Source organism: Bison bison, unplaced genomic scaffold (genome assembly GCF_000754665.1).
Source record: "Bison bison bison isolate TAMUID 2011002044 unplaced genomic scaffold, Bison_UMD1.0 scf7180017864466, whole genome shotgun sequence".
Classification (NCBI taxonomy): domain Eukaryota; kingdom Metazoa; phylum Chordata; class Mammalia; order Artiodactyla; family Bovidae; genus Bison; species Bison bison.
In genome coordinates, this window is record NW_011495027.1 from 2,661,797 (window position 1) to 2,682,199 (window position 20,403).

At 40.5% G+C, this 20,403-nt stretch overlaps 2 protein-coding genes across 4 annotated transcripts in view; one reads left to right on the forward strand and one right to left on the reverse strand.

Moving 5' to 3' along the window:
- Nucleotides 1-4,414, reverse strand: part of MCOLN3 (mucolipin 3) — a 35,186-nt gene extending 30,772 nt beyond the window's left edge. For 2 of the 3 annotated variants that reach the window (XM_010860317.1, XM_010860315.1), the window contains exon 1: nt 3,912-4,414. The gene's annotated coding sequence lies outside the window, so the exon portion shown is untranslated. The remainder of the gene's footprint in view (nt 1-3,911) is intronic. The other variant, XM_010860316.1, reaches the window with a different exon arrangement.
- Nucleotides 4,415-16,830: 12,416 nt separating this feature from the next.
- WDR63 (WD repeat domain 63) overlaps nt 16,831-20,403 on the forward strand; it is an 86,468-nt gene continuing 82,895 nt past the window's right edge. Inside the window, exon 1 of the mRNA XM_010860318.1 lies at nt 16,831-16,959. The gene's annotated coding sequence lies outside the window, so the exon portion shown is untranslated. The remainder of the gene's footprint in view (nt 16,960-20,403) is intronic.

Sequence of the window (20,403 nt, forward strand, 5' to 3'; positions counted from 1 at the left end):
AGGGTGGGATGAGCTGAGAAAGTAGCATTGAAATATATACATTATCATGTGTAAAATGCATAGCTAGTGGGAAGATGCTATATAACACAAGGAGCTCAGCCCAGTGTTCTGTGATGACCTAGAGGGGTAGGATGGGAGGGAGGTTCAGAGAGAGGGGATATATGTATACTTATGACTGATTCATGTTGTCATACAGCAGAAACCAACACAACATTGTAAAGCAATTATCCTCCAATTAAAAAAAAAAAACTACAATGAAGATATTACCTCACACCAGTCAGAATGGCCATCATCAAAAAATCTACAAACATAAATGCTGGGTGTGAAGAGAAAGACTCCTCCTACACTACTGAAGGGAATGTAATTTGGCACAGTCACTATGGAGAACAGTATGGAGGTACCTTAAAAAACTAAAAACAGAACTACCATGTGATCCAGAAATCCAAGTACTGGGCATATACCTGGAGAAAAACATGGTTAGAATGGATACATGTACCCCAAGGTTCACTGTAGTGCTGTTTACAATCCCCAAGACATAGAAGCAAGCTAAACATCCATCAACATGTGAACAGGCAAAGAAGATGTGGTATGAATACATATACGGAATATTAGTCATAAAAGAGAAATTACTCCATTTGCAGCAACATGGATGGATCCACAGATGATCATGCTAAATAAATGACATCAGAGAAAAACAAATATCATGTGATATCATTTATATGTGGAATCTAAAAAAAAAAAGTCATACGATGAACTTATTTACAAAGCAGAAACAGACTTCCAGTCACAGAAAACAAACTTACGGTTACCAAAGGGGAAAGGTGAGAAAGAGTTAAATTGGGAGGTTGGGATTAACATACACATACTGCTACTGCTGCTGCCGCTTAGTCACTTTGTTCTATCCGTGGCCTGTAGCCCACCAGGCTCCTCTTTCCATGTAATTCTCCAGGCAAGAGTACTGGAGTAGGTTGCCATTTCCTTCTCCAGGGGATCTCCCCAACTCAGGAATCAAACCGAAGTCTCCTGTATTGCAGGCAGATTCTTTTACCACTTAGCTACCAGGGAAGCCCCAACATATATACACTGCTATATATAAAATAATCAACAAGACCTACTGTATAGCACAGGGAACTCCACTCAATATTCTGTAATAATGTAGATGAGAAAAGAATCTGAAAAAACAATAGGTATATGTATATGGACGATAATCAATTCGCTGTACACTGGGAACTAACACAACATTTTAAGTCAACTATAATATAAAACTTTTTTAATTAAAAAATTAAAAGAATATGATTACAATTATAAAAAAATAAACTGCATTTTGGTGTTTACAGAATCAATTAGAACACAGCAAGTCATTTTTCTTTTCATTTCAGTCACTGAATGAATTTTTACCCAGAGAAAACTACCAAGTTCAAAGGACTGTTGTTAATAGAAGACTACAGTACCAATATATAGTATGTATATGGTTTTTGCCTCATTCAGTAACAGACATAGTTAGAGTAGGGTGTCCTGAAAGCACTGAAAAGGTTTCAGAAAGCAGGCTGGACTCTGAAATTATGTGCAGAATTTTGTATATATATGGATATGGGCAATTTTCCTGGGGAGATACAGTTTATCAGATTAAAAAAAAATTTTTTAAACCATTGAGTTAAAAGTAAAAAATGTGATGTAGAGAACAAAGATTCTGTTTTGTTTCTAATCCTGGTTCTACACTGAGACACTTCTGTGACCTTATGCAAGTCATTCAGCCTGTCTGAGCCTCAGTTTTCTCTTCTGCAAAATGGGAATAAGAACATCTACACCTTCATGTGTTTCTAGTGAGAAAATGAAAATAAAGCCCTTGCACAGGGTCTAACACTAAACCATCAGCCTTACTTTCCCTACAGCCCCAGCAGACATGGCAGCTTCGTAAACAGCCAACAAAGTTCTTAAGAGGCACTGTGAGCTTCAGGGGACTTACAAAGGAGGTCTGCAAAGAACTCAGAATCTCAGTTTAAGTTCAAATCCCAATCAGCAACATCACTTGCATTAAGCTTTTTATTGAGGGCCTTTATATTTATACAGCACATTTTACTTTTCAAAGCACTTCATACTTTTTTTTGTCCCTTTGAAAGGGATAGGCCTGGTTTTACTGTCTTCATAGTCAGCTTATCCAAAGTGATAAAGAAGTCACTTTGTAAACTGGAACCCATCCTGGACTGTCCCTCAGACTAATCTTGATATTATGGAAACTTCTTCAAAATAAAATACCACAAACCACTATGGACAGTATTGTTCTTTTTTACAGAATAGAAAGGCTGATTCTGTGTGATATTTTTACCGAAAATTCTACTCAGAGATTGGGATGTGGGGAAGAGTCAGAGTGTACAAACCAATACCTAACAAGTCACTGTTTAGGTGCTTTCTAAGTCTAGAATCCAACATTTGGTTCTGAGTCAAATATTGTTAGCAAACCCACCATCTCCAAACAGTAGATACTGACTGTAAAAACTATCCATGAGGAAGGTTTTTAAATTTTTGATGAATGAAAAGATTAATAAAGATACTGCTGGGGCAATAGAGCATACATATATTTACAATAGCATATGCAGTGCTTTCAAAGTGAACTAATTATGATAGAATTCAGTAAAGTATGGTTGCTGTGTGTGTTTAAATGCCTGTCAAAGTCTGAGTACAGTAACTCCTGGATAAAGACATAGGGAGAGAAAAAAGATAATCCCTTAGGATTTTCACTCAAGAACATTTTATTTCCTTCTTCAAAAGGGTATATTAATATTTTCATCAGCATTTAAAGACACTGTATCTATGGGGTTTATAAGGAAGCTGATTCATGCCAGTTCATGGAAATTCACAGATGAACAATAACAAAAGAATGGAACTGTTAATAATACAGCCTCTGTTAGTGAATGACAGATTTGAGCTCACATTCAGCCCTTTCTATTTTTAATACAAGGAAAATTAAACTATAAAAAAAAACTATCCACACGCCGTGTAACCGTAACCATTAGGAACAAAGTGAAAAAGAAGCCAAGCACAATTAACTTACTCAGCACATCGCGCACCAAGCTTACGGAAAAGAAGATGTTCCATTCACAAGGACTGACCGCTGAACTCGCTGCAGACCTTCGCTTTACTGTCACAGAAGCCCGTCTGAAGGCGCACTTTAAAAACGGAGACTGTCCGAACCCCTCGCCACTGACAGCGAGTCGCCCCAAACCCTGCACACCCACCCGGGCGCCGCGCAGGATGCAGGGTCCGTGGAGACGCGGGTCAGGAGAGTCGATCCGCAATACTGGGTTTGGTCTTACAATCTACAAACGAACACCCTGGGGTTCTTTATTCAGGGCGAGGACAGGCTTAATTGTAGTGAACTGCAGAAAGTTAAAGCCGAAGAATACGTGTAAATATTAACAGCCTCGTAGTTGATGACAAGGACGCGAGCTCCTTTCAAGACCAAGAGAGTGCTTTCTCCCCGCGCGGGGACGCCGGCTTTGAGCCTAAGCACATCCTGCCCCTTCCTTCTAATAAAACAGCACTCCGAGTCCGGAGAAGTTGGCTGTGCAATCAGCAGACCGCCACCAAGCCCCGAGCACCACGCGGAAGGCCGCCCCCTACCCAGGCGTCGCGGGTGAGGCCCGGCTTCCCGGTGGCGGCGTGCCACAGCCCGAGTCCCCGCAATTGCGGGGGCGCCACTGACCTTGTGAGGGCTGCAGAGCAGCCGGGGGGCCGAACCGCTGCAGCTCGCACCCCGCTCCCTCCTGTGTCCCCTGCATAGCGCCGCCGTCGGACCCGACCCTCCCACCGTGTATCACGGATGGCTGGAGACGCAGAGGGCTCTCCCTTCGCGCCGCGGGCGCCGTTCCCACGACACCTGATGCCTCGGGGTGCGGCTGGGCTCGGCTCACCTGCGGCCGCGGCGCGGGAAGCGGGGTGCCAAAGAGGGCCGGTGGGGGGCCTACTTCGCGGCCCGGGCCGCGGCAGGTCAGCCCACTCTGGAAGCCTCTAAAGCCCAGCTCAGCCCGGGGTTCGACGTGAGCCCAGCGGCGGTGGCACTCTCCCTCCACCGGCCTAGTGAACCCGTGACCCGCCTCCGCAGCTCCGCTCCCTTCCACGCCCCTTTCTGCAGTGGTCTTTCTGGACCTGGGGCGCAGGAGGCCGTCTGAACTAGCCTGGGGCCGCCCGGGTCTCGGAGCGCCTCACTCCCTTCGCGCCCCTCCTTGTCTGCGTAAACGATCCTCTCCGCCCTCCTCGGGTTTCTCACTTTGCTCCAGAGTTGCGCTGCCTGGGTGCGAGGGCGTGGGCTCCTGGCTTGCTCTCTCTACGTGGGGCTGCGGGGAAGGGTGGGTGCGTAAAAGAGCCAGGCAGGATGTCAAATGCCTGAAGGCATGTGAGTACCCAGCCCTCTCTAGCCGCCTTCTATTCTAATTTTTGTAGACAAAAGAAACCGGGAAGGGGAAGATCTTTCAAACTTGAGCCTTGTGCACTCTCGAGGCCTTTCGGTTTGAGGGAATTGCTATAACAGTAGTGGGTGTTGACTAGGCGCTTCTAAACTGGATGTCGAGTCTGAAAGAGCCCTGAAAAGCTCTTAAAAGAAATGTGACTGGAAATACTTGAAGTAAAGAGTCTTTGCTTGGCCAGACTTCAGTCAGGTTCCTGAAACCTTCTCCTAGGCTCATCTGTGCACTTCCTTCTAAAATCCAGTTTTAGCAAGAACTTTACTAAGTCAGTTTAACTAGCAACACCCCCCTCCACCCCAGTATCTGATGATCCTCAATATATGATCCGGTTCCACATCTTCCACCATTCCCCAGGTGATGTCTGATCATCCTGGCTCTTTTTCACAAGAATCCTGCTAGGTTAATTTCGCCAGAACTCCCCTTAGCCCTGTTTTCTCTTAGTAATTTTCCATCCACTGACCCCCTACCCTGCATATTTCCACTTGCCATACTGTATTAGGAGTTGAGTTCCATTTCTTCCTCCACTGTAAAATCCCATTGCAGTGGTCCCTAACTGGATGGACACTTTAATCTGTCATTGACAATTTTTTTGAGAATAGATCTCCAACCGTAACCTTTTTCTTCATGAATTCTTTTTTTAAATTAAACTCATCAGGAATAATGAATCAGGAACTTAGATTACTTTTAATGATACCAATTTGGATTTGTTTTCATTGATTTCTTTCTTTTTTTGGCTTTGAGCTAGTTTGTAAAGGTCACTGAATTTCCATAACCGGTCGTTCCTCAAATCATATCAAGAGCTTTTAGATATTTTACAAAAACTTTTCCAAATCCTAAACCAGAATAATTTGCATAGGTAGTTTATAAATGGGAATATCTTTTCTTGCAATGGGGTACAAGAATTTTATGATGTTCGTGAACTCGAATTCCAAGTGCTATGAACAAGGTAGTCACAGGGGTCTAATTGGCACATTCAATTCTCAAGTGCAATTTGGAAAACGTAATTTAATCTTTTATGCCCCTATGCCTCCACATTTTGCACTTTCTCCACCATAACAGTGATGGTGGGAGTTTGAAATGCTTGATTGTTCAGGAACAATCTGAACTTTAGAGGGTTTTGCAGGCCTAAGTGCTAGTCCTAGTTAGAGCTGAATTAAGTAGGCTGGTGAATAGAAAAAGCCAGGCTTTGGAGTCAGGCAGGTGAAATAAGTTAGTAAGTCATGTCTGACTCTCTTCGACCCCATGGACTGTAGCCTGCCAGGGTCCCCTGTCCATGGAATTCTCCAGGCAAGAACACTGGACTGGGTAGCCATTCCCTTCTCCAGGGGATCTTCCCACCAAAAGGATCAAACCTGGTGATGGGATCTGCATGGGGGCCCGTTGTTAAAATGGCTCACTGTGCTGACCTCGAAAACAAAAGATAGTCACAGTGACACATGAAACTGACCACATTGCTTAAGCGACATCCTGTTTTTGCTGCTGGCACTTACTTTCTCAACATTATGCGACCGCCCTGCCATGGGACACCTGAGGCTCTCTCAAGACTACATGATGGCCAGACTCCAGTTGCAGGCTAAACTAATCATCCCACTTCAGGGGACCTGACTTCCCATCTACGGGGTATAAGAGGGATCCACCAGAACGGTGGGCTGCTGGTTGTTCTCAAGGGCCATTCTCCCTTTCATTCTCTTTAATAAATTTCCTTTTCTCTGCCTGACTGCTGGGCTCATTCTCTTTTTCTCCACACTCGGCTTACCCTGGGGTGCCCTACACTGCAGGCACATTCTTTACCGACTTAGCCACCAGGGAAGCCCATGATGTCAGGCACCTAGGGGCCCAAATTCCCTTCTAAGCCACCTACTGCCTGGCCTCAGGGAATTGCTTAAGCTCTCCACCTTCCCATTTTCTTCCACATATAATTTGACTAAAAGGAATAAGGAATTTTAATTAATTGGATGCATACAAAGCACCCATTACTGTGCCTGGCCTATTTTATACACTTGCAAATATTAATCCTTTTTAAATTTTTATTTTTGAAAAATCTAAATTAGTGAAAAACTCAACTATGTTCATAGATTGCAAGACTCAGTATTATTAAGATGTCAGTTCTCACCAAGTTCATTGATAGATTCAGTCCAATCTCAATCAAAATTTTATACAAACTGACAGGCTATTTCTTATTTTTTCTTTTTTTTAATTAATTAATTAATTTTACTTTACAATATTGTATTGGTTTTGCCATACATTGACTTGAATCTGCCATGAGTGTACATATGTTCCCCATCCTGAAACCCCCTCCCACTTCCCTCCCCAGTCCCTCTGGGTCATCCCAATTCAATGGAAATACAAAGAATCTAGAAGAGCCAAAGCACTATATTAAAATAAGGGCAAAATTTAAAGACTTGCCTTACCTGATTTCAAAAGTTATTATAAAGCTCTATAAGCATGACAGTTTGGAGTTTATGAAAAAAGACATACAAAAGTAAAACAGAATGCAACAGACTATCGATTATCTATATTTCCTACGCATACAGTCAATTGATTTTTAACAAAGGTGCTAAAACAATGTAAAGGGGAAAATTAAGCTTTTGCAATCAACATAGTGATATTATTGGTTCAGAGCAATATATACAATACAATATATACTGATGGTGGTGGTTTAGTTTCTTAAGACGTGTCTGACTCTTGCGATCACGTGAACTGTAGCCCTCCAGGCTCCTCTGCTGGTGGGATTTCCCAGGCAAGAATATTGGCGCATTTGCCATTTCCTTCAGGGGTTCTTCTCGACCCAGGGATGGAACCTTCGTCTCTTGCATTGACAGGCTCGTTCTTTACTGCCGAGCCAGCAGGAACAGTACTGACGTCAAGTCTAAAGGAAGACAGGAAATATTTACATGCTATGCTATGTTATGCTAAGTCACTTCAGTTGTGTCCGACTCTGTGCGACCCCATAGACGGCAGCCCACCAGGCTCCCCTGTCCCTGGGATTCTCCAGGCAAGAACACTGGAGTGGGTTGCCATTTCCTTCTCCAATGCATGAAAGTGAAAAGTGAAAGTGAAGTCGCTCAGTCGTGTCCGACTCTTAGCGACCCCATGGATTGCAGCCTAACAGGCTCCTCCGTCCATGGGATTTTCCAAGCAAGAGTACTGGAGTGGGGTGCCATTGCCTTCTCCGAAATATTTACATACAGAGTCAAAAATTAAGGTAAACATTTCTGGAAGCATGTCAGGAGCATATTAGAAAGGTTAATATCTAAGAAGTCTGTCTTGCTTGTAACTTGTCATATTTTAAACTGTATTCCTGGCTTTGCTGTTGAGTACTTCTTACAAATAACATAAATAGTAATATGCTTTATATATATATTATATAATTAATGTTTAATATATATGTATATAATTAATAATTTATATATATATAGAATACAAAAATGTGCTAATCCAGTGGATGGTATTTCAAGAAATAACATTTTGCAAGCAAAATAACTTCATAAATTGGTGATTTCAACATATTTATATGTAATACTATTGCTCTTGCTAGGAAATCCCAGTGTTACATGGTTTGAATATTATCTAATCATGTTTGCTGCATTTTTCAGAGTTTGAATATTCACTAAAAGATACAGTTCTTTGTAAAACAGACCACATATTTTCATAGTGAAAAAAGTAATTGAACTTATAAAAGCAACAGATACTCTAATGCCCAATCTGATAATACTTTTGGAAGCACTTTTAACCTCTGAACCAACATCAAACAGAGTAAGAGGAATTTTCTCTCACCTGGAACATTTGTCGCAAAACAAATATCAAATCTATTGGATAAGGCAATTAATGTTTATGTGTTTTAAGTTCTCATTTGAAGAATAAATTTTTAAATATTAATTTTTTACTTTTTATCTGTAAAAATTATTATTTAGAATTTATTTTGCATTAATGCTTACCTCTTTTAATGATTTTATTATGAAATATCTATAACAGGTAGTGTACAGCTGAAATATACCATCTTGTCCAATATATTGGTTCATCATAATAATAAATGACACTTTTATTATTTTTTTAAAAAACAGAAGGAAATCTCTGAAACTCTTAATATAACCCTATCACAGTAAAATAGTTGCTTATTATCATGGTTACCATTATATTTTAAAAACATGTGAAAAAGGGTTATGAAAAATATAAAATAGGTCATTATTTCAGGAGTTGGCTGTTGTTGTGTCTGAATCTCAAAGATTGATTTCTTTTGGGAATTTGGAAACACTACTGCAATAACCAGTGAATCCCTTATCGCCTTCTTGGTAACTGACCCATGGAAAAGAGCTTTTTTCACAACTTTATCTTCTTCTCAAAAATCCTGTCTGTTTCAGAGTAACCTAGGTCAGCTGAGAGCCTTAGGAAGCATGAGTATTAAGTCACACATAGTGAAGTGGAAGTTGCTCAGTCACGTCCGACTCTTTACAACCCCATGGACTATATGGCCCATGGAATTCTCCAGGCCAAAATACTGGAGTTGGTAGCCATCCCCTTCTCCAGCAGATCTTTCCAACCCCCAGGGATCCAACCCAGGTCTCCCGCCTTTTAGGTGGATTCTTTACCAGCTGAGCCACCAGGGAAGTCCAGGTCATGCATAGTCCATCCAAAATATTTCCTACCTTTCTTTTTGTATCTGCACCACTCATTTATTTACCTCTTAGTTCCTTATCCTTTTTAAAATTAAAATGTTTATTTATACAATACATATATATTCAAGTATATCTTGAGAAGCGCCTATATTCTAGTAAGAGTATTAGGTATTATGGATAGGAATATGAATAAAACATAGTTCCAGCTCTTAAAAATCTTACAGTCTAGAAGATAATTTTTTTAATTAAGAAAAATTTAAATACAGAAAAGTACAAAAAAACCCCATTAATCTCACTCAATATTCACAACCTCAAATGCAACAAATTTTACATTTTATTTCATTTCCAGTCTTTTTATCTAATGAGAAATAAAACATTGTAAAATTAACAATCCCTCCCGAAACGGAACTTTCTGTCATGAATGGGAATGAATCATCTCAATAGTTCACTTGTAATGTTTTTCTCACATACATGTGCCCATAATAAACAGAAGTAGCTCGTACATGTTTTTGTCAATAATGGCATTGTTCTGTACATAAGTCTTCAACATTCACGTCACCATTTTGGCTCTGAGTTATATCCATGCAAGTTTATTTATTTTAGCAGTTTTATGGCAATTTATTAACTGTACCATAGCATTCGATCCATTTCCCTACTAATGGACATTTAGGTTGTTTCCATCTTTTGCCATTACAAAAATTTTACAGTGAACATATATGAACCATTTCCTCACGTGTAAGAATTCCTCTAGGGTAAATATCCAGGAGTGGAATTGTTGGATTATAGGATATATACATTTTCAGTTTTACTAGATACTGCCAAATAACTCCCCAAAGTGGTTGTTCCAGATCATTTAATGAACATTGTATGCTGCACCTTCTATCTGACAAACAGATTCCGGCACTGGGGATGCAGCAGTATAGTAAAAAAGACAAAATCTTTGGCCGTTATAGAGTTCATAATTTAGTGGCAAAGAGAGGCAACAAGTATAATAAGGAATTTATAGAGTGTCTTGAGTGCATGTGTGCTAGGTCACTTGAGTAGTGTCTGACTCTTTGCAACTCTATGGACTGTAGCCTGCCAGGCTCCTCTGTCCATTGGATTCTCCAGGCAAGAATACTGGAGTGGGTTGCCATGCACTCCTCCAGGGGATCTTCTCCACCCAGGAATCAAACCTGTGTCTCTGTCTCCTGCATTGACATGCAGGTTCCTTACTACTAGCACCACCCGGGAAGCCCATAGAGTGTTTTAGAAGGTGATAAATATTGTCAGAAAAAAATGAAGCAGAGAATGGGGAGGGAAGAGAATTGAGAAGCTGCCATTTTAAATATGGTGGGGGTAGGCCCAATTGATGGAGAAGGAAATGGCAACCCACTCCAGTGTTCTTGCCTGGAGAATCTCATGGACAGAGAAGCCTGGCAGGCTACAGTCCATGGGGTCGCAAGAGTTGGACACGGGTTAGCGATTAAACCACCACCAGGCCTAATTGAGAAGTTAGCATTTTGGCAAAAACGTGAAGGAGATCTGGTTTAAGTGTTCCGGTCAGAGGGAACAGCTAGTGCAGAGCAGGACCATGCCTGGTGTGTTCGAGTAACCCCGAGGAGGCCAGTGTGTCTGTAGAGGCGTGAGCCACAGGGAAGAATGGTAGGAAATGAGACTAGTAACGGGCCAGATTAAGCTGGACCTCGTAGGTCATTGTGAGAACTTTGTACTTAGGCTTTTACACAGAGTGAAATGAGAGCCTTTGGAGAGTTTTGAACAGATGACTGGTATGATATGACCTATGTTTTACAAGTGCATCCCTCTGAGTGCCATGTCGAAAATACATCCCAAAAGGGTGAAGGATGGAAGCAAAGGCCTCAGAGGATGATTCCCGGGTCTTTGCCTAAATAACTGTAAAGATGGAGTGGCCATCACTTGAGGTGAAGAAGACTGCAGGATGAGCAGGTAGTTCATCAGTTCAGCAGAGAATCAGGAGTTCAGTTTTGAACATGTGTTTGAGATGTCAGTTAAGTGCTTCTCAAACTATCTGTTGGAAGCAATGTGATTTGGTTTTGTTTCCATTTCTCTCACAGACTGATATTTCTGTGAAATACAATACAAATATATTCTTAGAAAATGGAATAAAGACATTTAGAGTACAAACCAATTTTTTTCATATGTGATAAAAACCAGAAACTCTATCAAAATGCTAGAAAGCTTTTAAGCAACTTTGATTTCAGTACTTCTTTAGTTGTAGATTGTTAACAAATATTTCCTGGACTGGTAACAAATATTTCCTGACTGATTCTGATCTGAGGGTCACACTTTGGATAATCCTGTATTAGACATCCAAATGGAAATGTCTAGTAGACAGTTGAATATTCACATCTACCTTCAACTGTCATCAAAGGGCAGAGGCAATGTCTGAATAGACACTGAACAGAGTTTCAAATTAATTTTGATTCAACAATCACCATTGAGCATATACCACATTTTTTTAAATTTTATATTGTATATATATATATATATATATATTTAATTTTAATTGGAGGTTAATTACTTTACAATATTGTGGTGGTTTTGAGCATATACCACATTTGAGGCACCATGTTGGCCTTTTTAATGGCAGTGCTATGAGGGAGGGACAAATTAAGATCTGTGGGTAATCTGGACAAGGTAGTAATCTGGTATCCCTTTATACTAATATTCTTTAAAATTTTATTTTTTACTATATATCTAGTGGGAATAGGGAAAAACTGATTTCTGCTAACAAACATGTATATGGTTTCTTTAAACTGAAAAAAAAATGTATTAAACACAATTTTCTAAACTAGTTGCTTCTGAATAGGTTTTTACTGGGGACATACATAACTGTTCAAACTTTAAATATGAAAACTGGCTAAACTCAGGAATGGGAACTTTACCCTTTTTAAAAAAATTTTGTGATTTGTACCCTCATATGGCAAAAATATTAACATGATTTTGTTTCAAATCTGAAGCTACTTGGTTGAGAGAAGAATCAATTTTATCTCTGTCCTGGAATGTAAGAAGTCCCCTGTGGAAACCTGAACTAACAGACTGCCTGTTTCCAATTCATACTGTGAAGAGTTATCTTTTTTGAAGAAAGCCATTTTCAGCAGCAGTGTGGGCGTTCTCACTCTTTATGTGACTTGGCTCCGAGGAAAGCATTATTATCCCAGATTTTGCAGAAGTAAAACAGAGTTAGAGGGAGTTCAACTGCTTGTCTGAGGTCATTTATCCAGAAAATGACAAATTTGGCTCTAACATAATTTTTTAACTTTATACAATGTATTATTTGAATGATCCACTTAAAAAAGTAGAATTTAAAGTACCTTGATAGCATTAATAAGTATACATGTAGAATTGGTTCCTGATGCCTGTTGATACTGTAGGACTATCACCTCTGTAGGACTCTCTCACTCACCAACTGTTTCTGGTGTTAAGAGTGGAGTCTCATCTATACTCACAAATAAGTCCACTCTGCTACCACATGGCCCTGTGTTCTCCTCCTCAACTCCTGCATTGGTCCCTCTGGAGACACAGGCTGCCCACAGCCTACAGACAGTCCATAGGCCCCCACCTTCATTTGTGGGAAGTACCAACAGTTTTGATGGGAATGAGGGTTGTGCTCTCTTCAGTCACCATTAGACTCAAGCCATTCTGTGCAGAAGTCATAAGAAAGCCTATCATCTCACTTTAGTGTTGTACATATTCTCACTTCTTATAGAAGTTTCCGTTCATTTTTTCCCCCTAGAATTGCCACAATTGGTCTTCTCCCCAGTAGATAAAGCTTTGTTCCCAGGTCAGATTTTTTTTTTTGGTCTTTTCTCATTTCTGAATCTGAGTACTCTTCTGGGATACTCCTCAGTTCCTCAGGTAGTAGATTATGATAGTTTTCCCAAGCACTGTGCAAACGTGTCAGAATCCCAGCAACTTGGGGCTCAAACAGAGACAGTTCCTTCTCTCCCACCCTTTCTCTTTCCCATGCATACTGATGCAGACAGACAGAATACTGGAATGGATAGCCATTCCCCTCTCCAAAGCATTTTCCTGACCTAGGGATGGAACCTGGGTCTCCTGCATTGCAGGTGGATTCTTTACAATCTGAACCACCACAGAAGCCCAACAAAACACATAATGACTCCTATTAAGGGTATTCAAGCTCTAGTTGCTCAACTAACTCTTAAACAAAATTCTGAGTAGGGGTGAGGAAATGGAGTCCTAAAGTAGCAAAAATCTAACATATCTAATTTGTGAAAGTGAAAGTGTTATTCACTTAGTCTGTCTGACTCTTTGAGACTCCCTGGACTGCAGCCTGCCAGGCTCCTCTGTCTATGGCATTTTCCAGGCAAGCATACTGGAGTGAGTTGCCACTCCCTTCTCCAGGGGTTCTTCCCTACCCAGGGATTGAACCTGGGTCTCCCACACTGTGGGGAGATTCTTTACTGTCTGAGCCACCAAGGGATTACTCTCTGTAAACCCAATCTGAAGTTATCAAGATGTCCTTAAACCATCAGAGAAGTATTTTTAGTAACAGCTTCTTGACTCATTACATTATCACTCAACTAATAAGTTTAGTCACTCAGTCATGTCTGACTCTTTATGATTCCATGGACTGTAGCCCTCCAGACTCCTCTGTCCATGGGATTCTCCAGGCAAGAATACTGGAGTGGGTTGCCATTTCCTTCTCCAAGTGATCTTCCCCAACTCAAAGATCGAATCTGGGTCTTCTGCATTGCAGGCAGCTTCTTTACCATCTGAGCCACCAGGGAAGCAACTAATAAAACTAAACTAATTTTTAATTATCTTCAAATTGCCGGAAGATTTCACTCAGCATCCCCTGGGAGAGCATAGAAGTGTTCACTAGCCACCATGGGGACCACATCCATGAAAGAACATTCATTTATAATTTGAATTTGTAACATGAAGAAATTACTAAACATTTTCCATTTGATTTCTAGCCTTCTTGGTATTGGGATCTATGGCTCATTCCTCCAAATGGGCATCCCTTTGGGATGTCTGTAAAGATGACACAAAAGCTTGATGTGTCATCCAAATCACAAGGTTATAATATTTACTTCCTTAAATCTGGCTGTAATGAAGTATGAATTTTTTTAAGAAAAGAAAACTCTTTGGAAGAATACAAAGAAACTTTTGTTATAGAGCTTTATCTAGATTTGGTCTCAAGAAGAGTTAATCAATTAAATGATTCAACATATATTAAATACCCATGTCAGGTATTGTGCTAAACAACAGCAATATAATGGAATAAGACACTATCCCAGCCCTAAAGTCTAACGGGGGAGATAGCCATACAAACAAGCCATTGCCACACAATGTAATAGTTGCTATAAACAAAAAACAGAAGAAGCAGTGACTAATTCTGTTGGGTGTCTGGGTGTCTTTCCGGGAATATGGTATTTAAGTTGGTCTTGAAAAATACTTTACTGAATAATGCAGATGAAGGAAGGCATTAGAGGTTGAGTAGAGGTAGAAGTGGATGCACAGTTATTAAAGGGCAAGGCATATTTAGGGAGCAGTCCAGGGCTCTGCATAACCAGAGCTCCGCCTCTCATCCTGGGACACACAGACTCCCGGGCCTGGGCAGTGGTATGCCAGGAGCTGTGGAAACCCCCAGGGTGAGCATGTCACAGCTGCCCAGGGCTTTTTTGAGTTTTTTCAATGTTATGTCCATTTTAGTTAATAGTGATTTTGGACAGTTTCCCCAGTTTATTGAAATATAAATGAATAAGGATTTTAGGCATATTAAAAAACAAAGGCAAGCACGAACACGTTGTGGAGCAGAATGCTAAAACCTCATGAATTCTTTGTATGAAACAAACATCTCTCAGTTGCAGAAGTCCATTTCAAGCTGTAACCCCTCTAAATATCAGTCTGTTACCAAGCCCCAACTTTTATGGTTCCATGCCTCTCAGCTCATAAAGGGGTTCAACTGAAAAAAACCACTAAAATGTGGATTGAATTAAGGTGAGAGGCAGAAAGTGAGGTTAAAAACATAACTCATTATCCTCTGGATATCTTTAAGGTATCCTTCAGAACCTTATTTGTACAGAGTTTCATATGCCAGATTGAGAATATGTAAGCAGGGTGCTAACAGGATTGAATTTATGTTTCAAAACACTCTGTGGCACTGTGGCAGATAAATTAGAGAGCAAGAGACAGAACAAGTCAACAGACTATTATTACCACCTAAAATAAGTCAGAGGCAGTGAAGATGGCTAAGAAGAGAGAGATTATTTGAGAGATAATTTAGAAAAGGAAAATGACAGGATTTAGTGATATTGACTGTGGGAGGTAGGAGTCAGGGGTGACTCAGATTTCTTGCTTTGCAAACTAACGGACAGTAAAGAAGTAAAAAAGAAGTTTCTGAAGATATCTGAAAGACATGAAAGATAATGATTGATTTTTTGCTTCTGCTAAAATGTGATGCCTCTGGCACAGTAATTATTCATTATCTTTATTTAGCAACCATTAAACACCATGAACTGAGGTAGATATACTTGAAAATATCCAAGAGGTAGTGGAAATTCAGGTCTGGAATTTAAGAGATGTTTTAGGCTGAGAGTATAAAAATGGAAGTCACTGATGTGTTTGGAGGGATGGTTGAAGCTAAGCAGCATGGTTACGATGCCACCAGGAGAGTGCAAAGAGTAGGAAAAGAAGATTTTTCAGGACTGAGTCCAGGGGAGAATCTTTCAGTGTGAGAAAGTGGAAGAGCCTGGGAAAAGGTTTTCTCAAAGTCACAATAATAAGACTTCCTCCTAGTTTTGTTTTTTAATGACTGATTTAGTAAAATTTATTTGCATTTTTGCATTTTGAAAAACATAAATTCTTCAGATATTTGAAAGAATGTACATGATCTTCCTACACACCATATAAAGTCATCTTGTTCAGGGTTACTAAATTTCAGATATGTTATGAATCTATAAGCTGTTGCCAAATATTTTCGTTTTAATTGGGTGTAAAATAGTAATTTAGACCAATTACAGAAATCAACTAAATTACTTTATTAAATGCCGCCAGCTTATAAATGAGGCATTTTAAATTATTTTTCTAAAGGAGGGGAGGGCGAGTAACAGATGAACTTTACCGTATGGATCCCTTTGGAGCCATAATTATAGATAAAATGAACCTTGGTGTAGCTTAGGGATTTAATCAACTTCTCCTGGAGATTCATACTTTCATTTTGGCTCACACTCTGTACAAAAGTCGTTTTGGCAAGAATTAAATGTAAAACGTGAAAAGTTCCAGGACACCGCGAAACCCGATCGAGCCGTATTTTTTTCCTTCAGACGGAAATCTAGGCAGGTTCCAGGGAGGGCCTCAGGTCGCAGCTGGGGAGGCAGAGCAGCAGCCCTAAATCTTCACATCGTCCTTCGTTCCCTGATGCTAGAGACCTCACCCTAGAACCGTTCTCTTTTGGGTACGGCTGCTCTGCGTACGACGAGGCATGGATCAAGCCTTGCAGTCCTGGAGTTAGGCCAGGTTGCAGCTCTCTACACTTTCAAACTGCACATCTCCTTCCTTACTGGTGGGAAACTTGCGGGCCTCCCTTCGGGTCGGGTTGAGTGACGTCATCACCATAGCAACCAATCACAAATCTGCTCTGAAAGAGACCGGAGGGAGCGGGCATTGTATTGGTGAGGCCGTTTTGTCAATCTCAGCAGAGGACCAGCCTCTTTTCTCTTAGCAACGGATGCGTCAGGGTAACAGTTTGCTGGGGGATCTAGACTTTGTGTTCTTGGGACTTGTTTTTCTGAGAGAGGAGAGTCAAACTCTCATCTCCAGCTCCCGAAGGAATTTTTCTCCAGGGTATTGCGAAGAGGCTTCTTTTCCCTTCAGTTTAGCAGTATCAGGTAAGGGAAGCTCTAAGTGGGAAAGGAGGTTTTGAAAACCAGTCAGTATTTTACTCACTCTTTCAAGGGCATTAGGAACACTCGCTGTGCCAGCGATGTACCAGACATGGTGAAGACTACATAAATCTACAAAACTTTCTCTGCTTTCAAAGAACTTCCAGGCTAGCCAGGGGACAAAAATAATAATGAGAGAGCAGTTAACGACATTCTGAGAACCTTGAGGGCCGGTACCTGTACACAGGTTTTATATTCCCAGTGCTTTCACATTGCCTGGAACATAGTAGAAACCCAATAATTACTGCGTGGATGGATAGATGGATGAAAAGGAAAACAGCATGATCCTGGTATAGCAGATCAAAGAAGAAATGATTAATGTGGATTGAAGTGATTAGATGTCTTCAGGACTTAAGAAAGGGCTTTAGTAGATGGCATGAAGAAGGTAAACAGAGGAACACTAGCCCTTTGAAAGTAAGGGCCTTGTCTTCTTCCTCTGTTGACTTCCAGAACCTGATTGATGTTCAATAATTTCTCTTTCCCCACGGTGTATTCTGAATGCTGAATGCACTTACAGCAATCCTTCAGGCAGCTCTGAGTTTGAGGCTCTTGGCTTTGCAGAAGTCTGGCATAATTAACTAGGCTGCAGTGTGATTAGAAAGTATCAAGGAAAACAGGATTATATTAGCCTGAGTGAGAAAGTTGCAGAGGTTTCAGAGAGAAGGTTGAATTGAGCCTATAAGAATGAGTAAGATTTCAGCAAGCAGAGATGTGCATCATATGGAAGATGGGGGGTGGGGAGGGCAGGGCATTTTCACTCTCTGTTTAGAGAATGGATAGTAATTCTATGAGGCCAGAGTAGAACTAGAAGAATAGGTGTAGTGAGGCTGGCTGCGAAGGGGGTTAAAAGTGATGCTTACAATTTGGACTCCCTCCTGCTTTGCTGGTCTTCAGACCTCAAGTGTAAGACTGCCTCATAGTAATTTTAAAAATGCAGAGTCCCAGGCTCACCCAGATCTTCAGAATCACAGTGGGAGTCCAGGAAACTTGCATTTCAAATGAATTCTATTTCTATACTACTGGAGGAGAATTGGAGAAGGAAATGGCAACCCACTCCAGTATTCTTGCCTGGAAAATCCCATGGATGGAGGAGCCTGGTAGGCTACAGTCCATGGGGTTCCAAAGAGTCGGACATGACTGAGCGACTTCACTTTCACTGGAGGAGAATGCTCTGTGGCTGATAGAAACCCACTTTATATTCCCTAGTATACAGGGAAGTGGCTTGTTAAGATCTGCATTTTAGGCAAAACCAATACAATATTGTAAAGTAATTAGCCTCCAATTAAACAAATAAATTTATATTTTAAAAACTTACAACCTTACAAATCAATTGTGTGGAACAAATGAAATGATCAATAAAAAAGTCTCAGAAAAAAAAAAAAAAAGATCTGCATTTTAGAAAGAGCACTCTGAAGGCCTGCCCTGTGGGACTGTTCTGGTTGGAACAGAGGCGGGGAGTAAGTTAAATGTTCATGATCTACTTGGTCTAGTGGCAGGGGAGGGGGAGAGGAACCTGTGGACAGAAAAAAAAATTGCATGTTTATTTTGACTAACCACTAATTGAAATGCATTCATTGGTAACAAACCACAGTAGTACTCACGGGACCTGTGACTTTGTCATCAAAAGATACTATACACCTTTTCATATAATATCATGGATGTAATATTATTTATGCTCACCACTTCTTCAAAATTAAGGCAGTCATTAGAACCACTGCTAGATCTTATTTAATATATTAATAAAGAAGCACACAAATTATTATATCATAATTTTGAAAATAATTTGATAACTGTATTTCAGTATAATGTATTCCTTGCAATCCCATGTTTTTGTTTGATGCATGGGCTTCACCAGGCTGCCAAAGGGGTTTATGGCACAAGATAGGAACTCCTGATATAGGAGGACATGTTGAAGGCCTAAACCAGAGGATGCTATAGGACAGGAAAGCTTGGAATTCAGGAGATAGACCAAAGGGAGAAGTCATGAGTTAGCATCTACTTAAATAAGTAAATATCTGATCTTGGAAATAAATGGAAGTAGGTTAGAAGGGGAGAAATGAGAAGACTAACACATATTATAGAAACAGTTATCTCTGGAGGGTGGGTTGCACTTCTCCAAAGATGGCAGAAGAGCCCAGGAGAACCTTGAAGCTTAATCATCAGAATCTTGGTAGAGACTGACCAAGAAGCAGCAGTTTTTGGAGACATACTTATAAGACTCCCAAGATGTTAGTCTTGGATCTTATTCTAAATCTCTATTTTTTAACAAAAGTGAAAGTGATGGAGGCAAACGTGATGAACTTACATATACTTTGGGAAGATAAAAGAGGATAAAGAGGCTGGTGGTCATCTATATAAGGTCAGATAATTGAAGAAGTCTTAAGGAAGTAATACTTTCATAGAAAGACACTAGGTGAAGATGAAGTTCCAGTGCTACAGGTTTTCTTAGAATTAAAAATCTCGTGAATGGCTGTGAGCCACGCAGGCATACATGTAACAGATGGGAATGTGTAAACAGGTATGTGCAATACAGCAGAATAAACTGAAGAGAGGAAGCTAACAACTGTTTACATCGCTGTATTATGTCAGTTATAATTCATGTCACTTATCCCTTCATTTGCAGTTGTTACCTTCCTGAAGCTTCATAGAAAAACACAGTTCCAGGCAAATCTTTAGTTTGGAACCAAGTCATGGACAGCTCTGAATGCAATGCTCCTCATTATCAGTGGAGTACCATCACAGGTTTTGAATGTGAACTGTTGCACAGAGCATTTACCTGGTACAGTTTTCCCTCATTATCTAGGGCAGGGTTTTTTTTTTTTTTTTCAGGCTTCCACATAGATACCAAAATCCAAGGGTGCTTTTATAAAATGGTGTATTATTTGCAAAACCTAAGCACATCCTCCTGTATACTTTAAATCATCTCTAAATTACTTTTAATACCTAATACAATGTAAATAATAGTTCAGTTCAGTCGTTCAGTCATGTCCAACTCTTTGCAACCCCATGAATCGCAGCACGCCAGGCCTCCCTGTCCATCACCAACTCCCGGAGTTCACTCAAACTCATGTCCATTGAGTCAGTGATGCCATCCAACCATCTCATCCCCTGTCGTCCCCTTCTCCTCCTGCCCCCAATCCCTCCCAGCATTAGGGTCTTTTCCAATGAGTCAACTCTTCTTATGAGGTGGCCAAAGTATTGGAGTTCAGCTTTAGCATCAGTCCTTCCAATGAACACCCAGGGCTGATCTCCTTTAGAATGGACTGGTTGGATCTCCTTGCAGTCCAAGGGACTCTCAAGAGTCTTCTCCAACACCATAGTTCAAAAGCATCAATTCTTCAGTGCTCAGCTTTCTTTATAGTCCAACTCTCACATCCATACATGACCCTG